Source organism: Neodiprion lecontei, chromosome 1, assembly GCF_021901455.1.
Source record: "Neodiprion lecontei isolate iyNeoLeco1 chromosome 1, iyNeoLeco1.1, whole genome shotgun sequence".
Taxonomy (NCBI): Eukaryota; Metazoa; Arthropoda; class Insecta; order Hymenoptera; family Diprionidae; genus Neodiprion; species Neodiprion lecontei.
In genome coordinates, this window is record NC_060260.1 from 34,915,317 (window position 1) to 34,930,370 (window position 15,054).

The window sequence follows — 15,054 nt, forward strand, 5'->3', positions numbered from 1 at the left end:
ATCGATTATTTTTCACACCAGATCAATCGACCGACTCGATTATTTTTTCTCACGATCGGTTTTTGATTTTTACTCCCATGAACGATGCAATACAATAATAATTTATGTGATTAAAATATCAATTATTAGCATTGTCTGACCCAGCAAGTACCTATTTGACATATTCAGTGAAAGACCAATGAATATTGTCATCTGAAATTGAAAAATTTTTGAATGAAACTATGAATTATTAAAAAAAAATTTTCCGCTATCAAGACTTATACATACCGAAAGTTACGAAATTTTGTTTTCACATGCACCGTTTAAAAAAAAATACGAAACAATCGATTAATCGATTAACTTTTACCGATTCAATCGAGTCGTGTTAGATTACTCATTTGAACTCGATTAATCGATGCATCGCTTATTTTAAGCTTAGTGGCAATCGCTGGTACTCACCATCCACTCGCTGGGAAAGAAAGGGGTGTGCAGATTGTTGCAGCCTGCAAAAAACTGACCGCACGCTAGAATTGTGCAACGGCAGAGAGCTCTTTTCGCGATTTTTATAATTACAGAGTGCAGCTCGGCGGAATCATCACGGAAGATATAAAATTCACCGCCATAGCGGGGTGCTATAAAACAGACGTTAGGCTCTCCTCTTGTTTCGCTCGCGTCTTAAGACGACTCTCGCTACTTTCCAACTGTAGAAGAATCGAGCTCACTCGTCCCTGACGGATTTGTGGAAAAATGATCGTTTTTATCCTCTTTCTCTTACCGCCTGCACGTCATCCACCCACTTCTTCTTCCGCTTCTCCTTTTTTTCCGGCAATGCGCAAAAGGGCGTCGTCGCGGTTCGCCATTTGCGGTACGCGAAGAGATCGCCTCGTCCATATAGGCAGAAAAGGCTGAGCGTGTGTATACGTATATATATATATGTATAACGACACGACGCGTTTATTCTGTGACCACAGAGTGCGAATGCCTACAGCGGTAGAGAATTCGCGAGCTTTGAGCTGTGCCGAATATTGTCTATCGCCGAATTTGACGCGATGAATAATTAGGCGAGCGAACCAATGCGAATGGATTTCACCGAAGAGATATTGCGTCGCGTTGGCGGCGAAGACGCTGAGAAGAAACGAGATGTATATGTACATTTTCAAGATTAATCGACAGAAATAGTTTCGGGGCGACATGAGCCGCGTATACGCGGACCCAGAATTGCAAAACGACTTGTTTCAATTATGTCCGTGAAATAATAACTGCACAATCCTGTTAACCGTAACGCGAGGCATGTATTATCTTACGAAATGAGATCTAGCGGGCGAAGAGGATCACTCGCACACGCGCAAACACACACGCGTGCATGCCTCGGAGCCGAGCATTCGTCATGTCAATTCTTCTCAAGATATATATCACAGGTTTTTACAATAATGCCCCGACCTGTCGGTGGACAGCCTTCGTCGGTCGGCTCGCGCATACTCGTATTAATACGTCACACAGTCCTCCGTGGCTTGAGTGAATATTTTATTTCATCGTATTACGCCTAGGTCGCCTGCCATATACCATCTCGCCTTCCTTCGTCCTCTCTGGAAATCTCGTTATTTATTAACGTTTTTTTTTCACTTCTTATATGCCTGCGTGTTTACTTCCGCGGAGAACTCGAGTAGTCGGCTTTTCCTCTATTCGCTTCTCTGCCTACATGTGTCGGTTTAACAGCTCGCGATGCGTTCGAGGTGTGTTAAAAAAATTAAACTGAATAAAATGAAGAAATCGAGGTAGAAAAAGAGATCCTTCTAGAACGGCGCATATCGAGAGCGGATTAACCGACTGATTGACGTTGGGTTTAATCGACAATTTGTAAGACGTTATTATTATAGAAACAACGAAGGCGTTAGATAGCCGAGGCTTCTTATTCAGCTTCCGTGTCGGATGGGCGGGCTATCCTCGCGGATAGCTGATAATTTATTAGACAAACGAGAAATCGTTCGCGTTATATATACACACGCATATGTATATATCGTATAATTCCCTTCGCGAGCACATCGTACAAACAACGTCGATATCTCGTTCGAACTGTATATAATAAATAAGCAAGAGTTAATATATAACGAGGTGCGGAATAATAATCCAGCGAATCGCGTCGCTCTCAAGTCTAATAGTCGTTATTAAACAGCGATTCCGGCTCTCTCAGCCCCCTCGCAACGTAGCGCAGCCGGTACGAACCGATCTCGGTATAAATCGTAACTCGCAAATGGCACACGGGCAGTTTCGCCTTTCCGCAACAATTCAAGGATGCTAAAATCGGAAAAATACCCCCGATCGGCGCGTCGATTTTCTCAATTGGCAGCCTCTCCGCGCCGATCTCTCATCCCGGTCCGCGCAACAGCGCCGAAGATATCGCACAGTATCTCGTACAAACGCGGATCGCGTGGCAGGCGGCAGTCGCGACCCACATCCCGGAGATAAAGTACCTTATACTCCGGACCTGGGTTCGCGGGCAGAGGTGCTCAGCGCAACCCCGCCTTTACGCTACGCGGATCGTTTCGACCCGGAGCCGAGCGCTTCTTTCTCTCCTCGAGCCCTCGGGCCGATCGGGTTCCGACGATTGCGTAAACCGGGCGTCATGGCCGCCGGCCGCCGGCTGGGACAACGCCCGCGAAACTAGAGCAGAATCGAGAGCCACTGGACGTCCAGCGGTGCAAACGGCGGTCCGTCCACTCCCCGAGGCCGCGCTACTCCTACATTTTTGACGGCTCGGCATCGGGCACCGCGCGCATTCTCCGGGCTACCGATGCCCACTTTCCGCCCCCTCGCCTATCGGTGCATCTGGGCCTCGGATTACTCGCTCTCCTCTCCGCGGCTCGCCTAGCCGCTCATGCCTGATCCGACTTCTCAGCTTCCACGCAACTCTCGGGTTCCATCCTTCCTCGTCGTCGAAAGCGATTTCCCATCCGCTCGTTCGCTCCTCGACGCACCGTTCCGCGATTATGCTCGGCCTCTTCACCGCAGGGCTTTTGCGCACGACGCCCACCTCCTGGTCCCATGGGGTTTCTATCGTCCGTTTCTACGGAGCTTGAATCGACCATCGTCCGCAGCAACGGAAATCACTGCCGCGAACAGGGCACTGTCGCAATTAGGATGTTAAACGTGCCTCATCTTTCTCAAATGTGGTCAGCGAAGAATTAGTTGACGAATGTTGAATCGAAAATCTGTATAATCCTTGTCTTATTAAACTTTTATAATTAAATCAAGTTGCAGTTCATTTTCACACCCTCGACCCGACGTATCGTGCATTATTTTCAGGTATCTTGTAACTCTGTGTGCAGTATGACAAACTCAGGGTCGTGAAGCTGGTTTACCGGTGATAAAAAACCGCCCTGACCATACCCACGACTAAAACTGCGAGTTAACGGTTGACCGAGAAAAGATTTACGAGCGGCCATAAAATGAGCACCTCTCCCCTCGAAGAGAGCGGACTCGAATAATTCTCCTCGAGGAGCATTCCTCGATCGAAGGATTTCCAGGTCGGTGGATCTTCCTCGGGATAGGCTCGTTCCGGAGCGCGAAGCGAAACGGTAAAAGCGCCGGGCGCCTGTCTCATTGTTCGCGACACGGGGCGAGGATGGAATAACGCGTAAAACGTGTTTGCGTGGCTGATGGATCTTAATTGGCATCTTTATCTTCGTAATTCAGGTATCGGCGTGTATCGGGACGTCGGAACGGTCGCCTGCCGTTGCTGCGTTGGTCAGCTTCGAACTCGTTAGGCTTACTGCATACGCGGCCGCTTTCTAAGCTCGAGTCGTCGCGACGCTCGCTCTTCCCGCGCTCCGGCTCTGCAAGAACCCGATTAATGAAAGCCGAGCGCCTCAAACCACATGGGATATTTCTTCTAGATTTATTTTCGAGGAAACTGCGCGAATCTCCTCCGACATGCCTTCCGGTATTCGGCGTCGCGCCGATTTCTATCTTCGTTATAAAAGTCTCGCCCGCTCGTTAAAATTCCGCTGATACCCGGCCGGAATCTCATCGATGCGAATGCATCGTGACGCGATCTGCGGAGAGGCGTTCACACCGCGCATCGTAATTCGCGCACCACTTTGCTTAATCCTTAAAGATGCCCGATTCCGATAACGCCAGGCGTTCTTACACGCACAGGGCAACCTTTGCGTATTTCTATCTGTCTCAACTTTCATTGCCTTTGGGAAGATCAAGCGGCACGATAGTTGGATCGATCGATCGATCGATCGGTATAATTAACTCTCGAGATCTTGATCTAAGGCACATACGGGCAGATCGCCGCGATTGCTAATAAATCGATCGGAATGTCCAAAAGTTCAAACAAACGCTTAATAATACTCTCAAATCCCGGCGTCTAGCCCAAGGGGTGAATTATATTTTCGGTAACGATTATCGAGGCACGAGCTTACGGAGTATAATGATGTTCCTGACCAGTTACACAAATAAAACGATCCACGCAATTTACACATCTGTATAACGATTGGCCAACCACCGTATAAAACTAATTATATTTCATTGATACGTATGTATATAAGAAGAAAAAAATAAAACAGGACTTTTACGACCAGTCGTCTCTGCAGTTTTACACTCCAGGCTAATTTCAGTCGCCATTTTGTTTTTTTTTCCCTTTTTATATCCTCTCTACTGAGGTAATTGAAGTTGACCGTATTTTATTATACAGGCACGTTTCGCTCAACTTTTCCGGTCATTTATTGCTTTAATCGAGACATGACCAAGTGCCTCTGCTTACGTCCAAATCGCATTTTCCTTAAATCCCATCGAGCTCCATGATCGAGTGAAGCTGGAAAGAACCTCCGTAGCACCGTCCCGAGGTGATTCGTATCGGTGGCTGGCCGCTCGTCATTTATCCCGATTTCGATACTCCTCCGTAGCTCCTCCACGCACGCTCCGTGAAACACATTTATCTTCCGTTTCATCTGGTATCTAGAATTTCGGGGGCAGAGCAACGAGTGTCCTTTATGGCGTGTGGGCCACGGCTGTGAGCCTAGACAATGAGCCCGTGGGACTTGGCCGCTGTTCACCGGCAGCATCTACCAAATGCTGTGGCAATTATACGAACACACGTTCCCCCGTATCGCTCGCTTCATCGGATTCACGTAACCATCGTCGACGATCATCGGTAGGACCTCAAACACTCTGTGGCATCGATGGGTTAGGTAACACCGGTTCGCCTACCACTCGGTTAAGTTTTATTTTTTTATTTTATTTTTTTTTCTTCTTAGTTTTGTGTGTTTTATTTTGCTTTTGTTCAGTTTATCTCTGCATCTATCCAACGATATTCGCTGGCGATTACGCCAGGGATAATTATGTGTATGTCTTTCGATAATCGTTGATCAGAAATAAAAAATTAATCGATATTTTCGTTGTAAATCCTGTACCCCTATATTTTACCGCGTGTTTCGTTGATTGCTCGTCGTTAATCGCTTTGAAACCGAATATTACTCTTTACCGGTAAAGTTTTGTTATATTGAATGCACTTTGATACCCAGATGAAGCAACAGCTCTGGTCAATTTAAATATATTTTAGAAGTAGATTCCGTTACGTCTTTACACCTTTTAAGCATAACAGAAGAAGAACGACGAGCATGATGAAATTGTGTAGAATTAGGGATGCTATTTTTCTAGTTTTCAGTGCAATATTTTCTGTTTCATCTTTAAACTGTCGCTTTCGTTCAAAGTTGTTGGTCTCTTAAAATCAAAGGAAGCATGGTGTACACATTCTGCTGATAGAAAGGTTGTCAGTGTAAGCAGATAACGATTCAGATCCCCCTCAGTTCCTTATAGCTGAACAACTTGATTGGAAACTAGCAAGGTGATTTTTTGATTAGCTCCGCAAGTCGGGATCAGACCGGTGCAAGCATCTAACTCTTGATGTTCCGCTTATCGGGTCCAAAGCTACTATAATTTATAAGTCAAGTAACTCGGCAACCGCTGCCAGAGCTCTTTCCAGCTGCATTGAACAAAAAACGAGTAAAGGAGGCATACCTGCTGGCTGTGATCCAGTTGAGGCCTCGCCGGGTGGAGTCTCCTATCTTATACCTCGGAGACGAGCGTTCCCATATTAGTCCTCGTGACCGGTCTAGGCGTCTTGGCGAAGTTCCGCGCGAGCTGTTCCCATCGCGGCGACAAGGTGAGGAAGAATAAAAATAAGAAGAAGCAGCAAAAGAAGAAGAAACAAAATAAAAAAAAAAAAAAAACGAACAAGAAGAAGATGATGAAGATAAAGGCGAAGATGAAGAAAAAGAAGAAAACGGCTTATCGTTATTCGAAATCGTCGAGTGTGGCGGCGATTCGGCTAATTAATTAGGGCTGCAGCCCGGTCTTGTCGTCGCGTTTACGTGAGAATCACGATGTCGGATAACCCGAAGGACCGCGCGACTGACCTTCAGTCCCTCTGGAAAAGAGAGAGGCTTAAACAGCCCGACACTTGGTCCTCGAGCATCCCCGTAAGGATGCTGATTTGGCGCCGACGCATTGTCACCCGAAGCGAAAAACAGGCAATCGTCAACTCGAGTCCTCCGAATCCTAGATCTCCAGGATTATCAGCTACTGCTCGAACTCGCGCTCCTGCAAAGTTCCGTGCAAAGTGCGGCGTCTCCCGCAATCATAACGGGACCGCATGCAGTCCTTATAGAGATCCAGCGGTTGTGTTGGTCCCGTGTATACCCGGTGGTTGCTCCGAGATGTCGGTTCTCCACTGCCGCTATTCATCTTCTCGATCAGGGTTACGCGTGACCTTTTCCGAATTGACCTCCCGATCGATCCAGTCATCGGTTCAACGCGGCAAAGCTGATCGTTCGAGCCAAAGGTAAGCAGGAGCGACGCGAAGGACGCGGATGGACTCGAGGGAAAGCCACCCTGATCCTTTCGCGAAACTTACGTCTGTGCCACCGGGTATGCATGGGTAGTTCTCTAAGGCGTACCTGCTCACGTACTCTCGGATTTGAACGCGCACACGGACCGCGTCAAGTGTGCGAAGAGATCGTGTACGAGCATGTATTATAAGCGAAGGTACGGTAGGTGGTTGCCGAACATCTGAGGCTGTGCACGAACGATCTCCATTCCGCATCTTGGATGTGTTGGTGCGCACGCGGCGCGCGCGCGCTATCTGGCCTGGTGAAAGTGAGCGCATTCCATGGCCACCGCGACCACGCCCGACGCACACAGCCGCATTCGGAGCCGCCTGCATCTTTGCGAACCACCGCGCCGCCGCTTCCTACGACGACGACGATGCCGAGGGAGGACGCGGCCGAAAAAATTTATGCACTAAATCTTTATACACCGTTGTGCAATTCCGGACCCTAGTTACGAGTGTGCAAGACTCACTTCGCTCCTGCCACCGCGGTCGCTTCGGTCTTAGTTTCCCCACCCCCTCCTCTCGCCCTTTTTATCCCCTCGGCCGACGCTGCACTTTGCGACTTTCCGCCAGCAGCAACCGTAAGGGAAACGTGCCGCGTGCAACCATAGCTATCTGTCTCACCTGCGTGTACACGTATAATCTCACGTTATGGCTCCACTGCTCCGTGCGGAGAGGCTCCGGCGGTGTTTCAGCGCTCGTTATAAAACGTTACTGTTATCATGATTATTCTTGTTATTGTTACAGAGATCTTAAGGATTGGCCCCGTTCTTATTTCGCGTACGGACAGTTGCGATTGGTCGTTGTTTAACTCTTAAAGACGATCCGACTGATGATTAAAACCAATTACTTGATGAGACAGTTAATGGCACACTGGAATGCAGGATTCTTTTCCTTCTCAAGAACTGTATTCCATCCACGTATTATATTAACCTGAAGGCATCACCTCGACACAATTCTTCGCATTCAGTGTTCAGAAGAGTTCAAGTCACAAAAAAATCTTGTACCCATACTGTGGTACGAACGAAAAATATTCGATAGGCTGAATAGAGTACATTTTTCTCAAGCGATTGGTACACATTCCACCATCGGCATCGAATGATCGGATTTCGCAGTTTCGTTGTTTTGAAAGTTTAGTTCAGATATAGGATGCACCCCGTAAACTTTTCCAGGGTGATTTGTTGGTCTTCTCTGCTCCGTGCATCATCTCAGCCGAATCGTAAAAATTTTCTCTCCAAGGCGCGCTATTCCGATCATCAAGCTAATTACTGTAGCGTCGCGTAGTTTCGCCACGTTATTACGAACTGATCGATCAAGAAACAAATTGACTCGAATGATTTGAGGCCAACCCCGTTACGATATCAATATCCTCTATTTATCTTCCAGAGCTCTCCTATATAATACACCGGAGCTCAATTATGACGCCCCGTAACCGGCTGTTACACGAACAAAAACCAGTCGAAGAAACAAGACGGGGCGATCTGCCTCTAGGATCGTTTAAATTAAACTCTCGAGATCGAAGCGGTCGCAGCGTCGCCTCCGTAACTCCCTAATGATCTCGTTATTAATTCCCGCATCGTTTTGGGCGGCGATTATCGTGATTAACCGCGTGCGTTTCAATCACATCGATTTTTCATCCAAACAGCTTATCGGCCGATATTCCGGTCCAACATCGTTCACGACTGACGATCCGCAGGACTTGAGCAGCTTCGGTACCGAGAGCGGCTCGCAACTCGGTCGAGATAGACTCGGCAATGCACACATCCATTACCCCAGAGGTCACCTATGAGGCCGTAAAATACAGCCAGGCTAGAAACCAGGAACCCCGGATAGCACACGTGCACTGGCATTAGTCCTGGCATTGCAAATGCAGGGCGTGGTCGGTTTATGTAAGGCACGGAGGTACGTTTTTAGCACTCCTGGTCCTCCGACCGATACGAGAGACACACGGCCAGCAGCATCGAGCAGCCCGACTCCCGCACTCGGTTTATCTCTCTGGCCTCGAGCGTGTAGATCACAATGATCGACGTGATCCCTTGGCATTTCATTCCTCATCGCGATCCCGCGGGCTCGGTGTTCGCCGAATTCCTCGCTCTATCGGCTCGCTTCAGCGCATTGTGGTAATAGTTGTGATAACCGCGTTTCAGCACCTGCGGATCACGACGCAGCCGTCTGGTCCGGATTCCGAGCTAATCCCTTTTTTCTTTCATGCACTTCAATTCGCCGCTTTATCTTCGGTGTGATATCTGATCGGATTTGTTTTGCGGAGCTGAATGAGCGGGTTTAGCATACGCGTCGAACGATCGGCGGATCCTGTCACAGTTCGGGGGATTAACTTTTTCAAATTTCAAATCCGCAAAGAGCTCACCCAGCGGCCTTTGGACACCGAGCCTGGAGACGGAGTGACGCAAACGCTGACGCATGGCGTTCGCCGTGTCGTCGATGCTCTCCTTGGCTCGGCCGAGTTACGATTTATCTAATTTCAAATGTAGATTTCGCGATGCAAAGACGATTGCGCAACCCTCATCGTCGCGCGTACATTGCCCAATGGAAAATAAAGCGCGATCAGCGTGCGTCCCTCAAGGTCAGTGTGACAACGTTACGCGGCTGATCTTCAGCACCGCGGATACGCAATTGCAGAAATATCGACGATCTCACGTTGCGGCATAAGCAATTACAGCCTTTGCCGATGCAGGACTGTAACAATATAGGTTGTCATATATCGGCAGATCATCCGCATAACGCGTTTTCCAATAACGTATCGCACGGCGGCCTCGAACTCAGCACCGGGTGCAGCAACGAGCGCTTTTACTGTCCCGCGAATTATCACGCGATCTTCCACTTGTTAATGCTTTTCTGAAATAATAACTTTGCAGCTCGTAGGTGTGAAGTGAACTCGTTTCTAATTATTACCCCGGCACGAAATGGCATCTCAGAATGCCCGCTACCTCGCGGTATTCTATTATACATTTCGCGCAAACTTCTCCGTAGTTAATCCCGCAGTCCGCACTGTTACTGTTTACCGCTGCATATTATTATCCAATGGGGCAGAACTTACGATGCACCTTGAATGGTCGTGAGAAAAGTTGTGTCCAAGCAGCGAGTAAGTATATAGGATAATAATAATAGTGAGTCAAGCGATAACGATTTCTCGGGGACAGTAGAGTCTGAGGATCGTGGAAAACCGACGAAGACGAAGCTACTTCGGAGCCTGGCGCTAAATTCGAAGGCTCACCCAGGCATTCGATATTCAGACTCACTCGCGGCCATGAGCCTATAATAATCTAGGCCCGGAGCGCTCTTCGATTCGCGTCACGAGCTGCAGGAAGGACGCTTTCGGTTCCGGTAGAGGTTGCAATTGTTAGAAGGACTGTTCGCATTCGTCTCTCTATCTGTGTACCGTCGTCGGTCCTTTTTTCTCGATCTTCCCACACCTAGCCGCGCGTTCACACCTTGACTGATCGCGCGTTAAGCGCGGTCTGATAATTACGCGGAAACCGCCGAATCGGCACTGGCCTGCATGGTGAGATCTGGTTAATCGCGACCAAGGTCGGTATCGGCTGACGTCTCTTCTCCTGCAGGTGTCCGGGCGACTCGGATCCCGGCTTCCGGCAGTCCTGGGGATTTCCACGAGGTGTTACACACGCGGCCACTTTGTAACTTCCAAGTGATTAAACGCCACCTTACCGGGCGCGTTAATCGTCCCGTCGAAACAAGCGAGTCGTATGTTTTCCAGCGCGAACTCGGACCGTGAATTCGATTTGTCACTAGCAGGTTGTGGCCCCCATAAATTATGGCTCCGGTTGGCGGGCTGCAGCTTACCAAATGCCCGATTTAAAACTCGAATTTCCTGCTCACTCGCCCGGGATTATTATGTTATCGGTGCTCAGTTGTATGGCAGCTTGAAGAATTATTACAGAGAAAGATAGAGAGAAAGAGAGAGAGAGAGAGTGAAACGAGCTTTTACTTAACATTTCCTAGGGCATTAAACCTCCTAAGGTCAACTAGCAAAGGGTACCAAAGTGGCAAAGCTGCCCGATCCGGAATATACGAAAGTAACAAGGGTACAATATTTAAATAAAAAATTATTCCAATTAAATCACGCCATAAATTAACTGCGAAATCGCTAACGCATGTTCTGATTGACCTGGATTATATACGAGTATATCAGATATAAAATTACCATTGGGATGAGAAAATAATACTAATATCTCCACATCTACATACACTGACGTACAGTGAAATCAGGACGAAACAACACCTGCAGCCGAGCCAGAATTCTGCGACACAATTTTGCGCGCTTGAATTACACAATCATGCTGCAATCCTGATTCGCGAAACGGCGTAGGAGTAATTCACGTCACTTTAATATAGCGCGAATCAGCTCTTCTCGATTTCTCGTCGACAGGAAGTCGACGATAGAAATATCGATGTCTTGGTACACCGTGCTCCGATCCCGGGTGACAAGATTAGCGTAGGAAGCGGCGCACCGGTTCGGATATGGCGCAAGACGTATGGGATCCTGTTATCTCGCGCATCCTGGTCCAGGAGATGAGTCGGTGGCGCGGTGGACACTGCCCTGCGGAATCTAGTCGACGAGTGGGAGCAGCAGCCGGGTCATTCGCTACCCGTAGGTCCTTGCCCCGAGGAAGCCAGACATCCGTTGTCGCACAATGAAGACGGAGCTGCATTGGACGCGGTGCAGGTATGGAGTAGGATCGTTTCCACAAACCGGCACGATGCGTTTCTTCGTTGCACCGATACTGGCCGACCTCAGAGATGATCGTATTTTCCACCACTCGTGGGTAAGAGGGAGAGGAAAGAGGTGCGTGATGCGAGGGCAGGCAGAAGCTCGATTGATGAAAGACATGCAGGGATCGCGAACCCGCGACGCGGCTAAACGTAATACGACACTTTCTCATTTTTGATACGACAACCTGTCGGTCAGCCGATTACATGGTCCGATAGGATTGTAGGCGGTGATGTATAAGTATTTTTGCTCGAGGGTCTTTATCTAACGCAAAGTGCTTTCCAAAGTGGGTGTCGACAAATTTCGATTAATGATGAAAATATTTGATTGACGGTTACGCGATCGGTTTCTTTAATCACAAGTTTTACCATCGATGATTCAAGGGTGTGGGTTTGAATTTGCTCAACAATTGTAACAATTTCACCGCAAAGCTTACGTGTACGGAAAACGTTATAATTATTATCTCAAGCATGAGAAGAGAAAGAGCTTTAAACTTCTAACTGTCCATTTAACAGTTTATCGCTCGTAAATGAACACAGCGTTGAAAGATGGTACGACTTGGTGCCGTGTTTCCTTCGCTCGGTTCTCTGTTTTATTCAATATTTTTTGCTTTTTATATCACCATTTTGCCGCCGATCCGTCCGACGGGCTGCTCCGTGTCCGAGAGCGGATCACCGAAGAAAGGATGGAACTTGTGGACTCGGTGAACCCGACTTCGGTGAGGCTAGGTTGAAACAGACTGGAACAGTTTCTTCGGAAAAACTCTGGAATGCAACAGGATCGTCGCAGCGTCGTTCTATAAATGTCTGCCTGACCATCCGCACCACGCAACTTGGCGTGCTTGCTGAATCACGCAATACCTCTGTCAAATATGGTGATATACGTGGAAAAGCTGTGCCTCTTCGACGTTTAAGCTCCGAATCCGGCCTCGCTTGTCACGTCTGCCAAAAATCTTTCAGAAAACTTTTCATCCGAATACAAGATGCTTCGCTGCATTCGGTCACACGGTTCTACCTGCAATAGATCACAGTACCCACGGTGTAAGACGAACCCCTTTCAATTAGTCATGCGGGCAAATAGCCGCGGAAACTGTTCGTTAGAAAGGCTCGGATTAGTGCTTGCACGTTCTGCGTTACTCGATGCTGAATCAAAGAAGTAGTTTGGACTACGTTAGTGGCAGGTATGACATGAAACGATCGCACTTCTCGCCACTTTCCCGTATCCGCGGTTCGCGGTTCTCCAAGTCTCTCAACCGCTCGATACGCGTCTCCGACTTCCACAATAATCGTCAACTTCCACGTTCGGAATCACATCGCCTTTCCCGGTTTTCCGGAAATGATCCGTTCGCCGACATGTCCGCGCCTCGCCCCGGAAGTACCGCTGCTCCAACTACGAATCGAAGATATCGGTCGTGTAACGTGTTCGGTTGCCGATCCTCAGGGTCCACGGTCCGCCGATGCGAGCCAACCTTATTGGCACGTAGATCGATATTGAGAGCGCTCATGCGTTGAAACGAAAGGAAGCGTGGCCCTCTAGTCACTCACAGTGTTATCCTTCCTTCAAGCTTTAAGCTTACAGTTTCCATAAATTGTTGGGAAAGTTGATTGTAATGTTTTTCAGGTGCCTTCGAAAGTTTCGAACGAGTACCTAACCGTTTTGAATTGGTGAAAATTTACATCTGTCGTCACCTACAATATTGAAGAGAATAATTGATATGACGCCGAGACGGAGAATGAAATGTGAAAATGTTTTCATTTCACCAGCCCGAAGAACTTACATTTATTGAACATTGAGAAAACCGCAATATAGAACAGCGACCCTACTTTCGTAGAGATTCGAGTTTTACGGGCATTGTACAGGGAGTACCGATATTCACGCTTTTGCGTAATTCGATTGTAGTTTGGGTAAGTATACCGACTCGAGCACAATGCGACTGTAAGGCACTTTCACGCATACCGACGGTTATTTCGTCTCGGTAGGCCTTTGGACTCGGTTTAAAATTTTTTGGAAAGTTTCAAGACACTGGAGAACAGAGGTGATTGATGTGTCCAGAATATAACGCACTACCGATGCCTTATAACGCCGAATCGAGCGAGGCTCGATCTGTTCGATCGAAGATTGATTTTTTCCACTTTCTAGACAGGGACGTGCGATTTCCTGCACGCCGTGGAATTTCGTGATTAGTTTTACTTTTTTGTCGCATTGCGTTCGCAATAATGTTCGTTCGCGCGTAGAATATTGCCTCAGAGCCCGGCCGAAGTGAGTCGCTTGTCTCAATCAACACGCGGCCCTCTTTTGTGGTTGAAAGTGATTGTTAACAACAGCTCGCCGCTGTTCCCGCTGCCGCTCTGCTGCCGCTGCTGCCGTTGCTTATGACACGAGAGGACCTAGACAACTATTTTTTGTCCAACTTCGTGGGCATTCGGTCGTTTGGCCAATCGCTCTATCGGCTCTGGGATTGCGTTCTTTTTTCACTACTACAATTAATAACGCAGGCTGCAGGTACCGTCTCAACGTATCATAACTGTTAAATCCACCTCGCGTTGATATCACACCTTCGCACGCACGGACCGACTCGGTATTATGGATATTCAAGCAGACCGGGATTACTGCGAGACATATACAGGAGATCTGCGCCCCTCTCGATATTCCGGTAAGGTGATATCGTTCACTATGGTCATTAGATTCTTAAACAAGTAGTGCATGTATACACACAAGATAGTCCGAGGCGACTCGATCACTTTCTGTTTCTATATCGTAAAGATATTTTATTATCGGCACGTTAACGGGAAAATTAATAATTATCATGATCGCGCGGGAAACATTATATTTAGCGAGAAACTGCGGCGTTAAGCCGAATAAATAAAGAATGGGGAAGTTTATGATTCGAGGTATGATTGTGTAGTTTACGAGGGCTAGATACGGATGGGCGGGCGTCGTTTTCTCGCATTCCTCGTCTCTGAGGCAATTAGGGGCAGCAAAGGGAAAAAAATTGGAGAAACCAAGAAACAACAATTTAGAGAAGAGACCGACAGAGAAGAAGAGAGAAAGAGAGAGAGAGAGAGAGAGAATGACGCAATTTTAGCAATGAGCGAGGAGCGAGATCTCGACCGATATCCACCATTATTGACGACCGCCCGCAGGGTCAACCAACCAATTCTATATCTTATACCTCACATCCGACCAAGGTGAAAAATAATAGCGCCCATATAACGGACATGGTCTTGTTGCTCTGGCGCAAATCAATTATCTCGAAAAATTTCTCAATCGTTATCTCGAGGCACCCGTTTTAGGTTCCATCATCTTATATCATTCGTAATAGGCAATGATTTAGATTCGTAGAATCCATTACCGCTGTTTAGAAAGCTGAGCGTATACAAAGCAAAGTACCGTGACTGCTGACTCGATTGTCTGGCTAATAGTCTTGCCT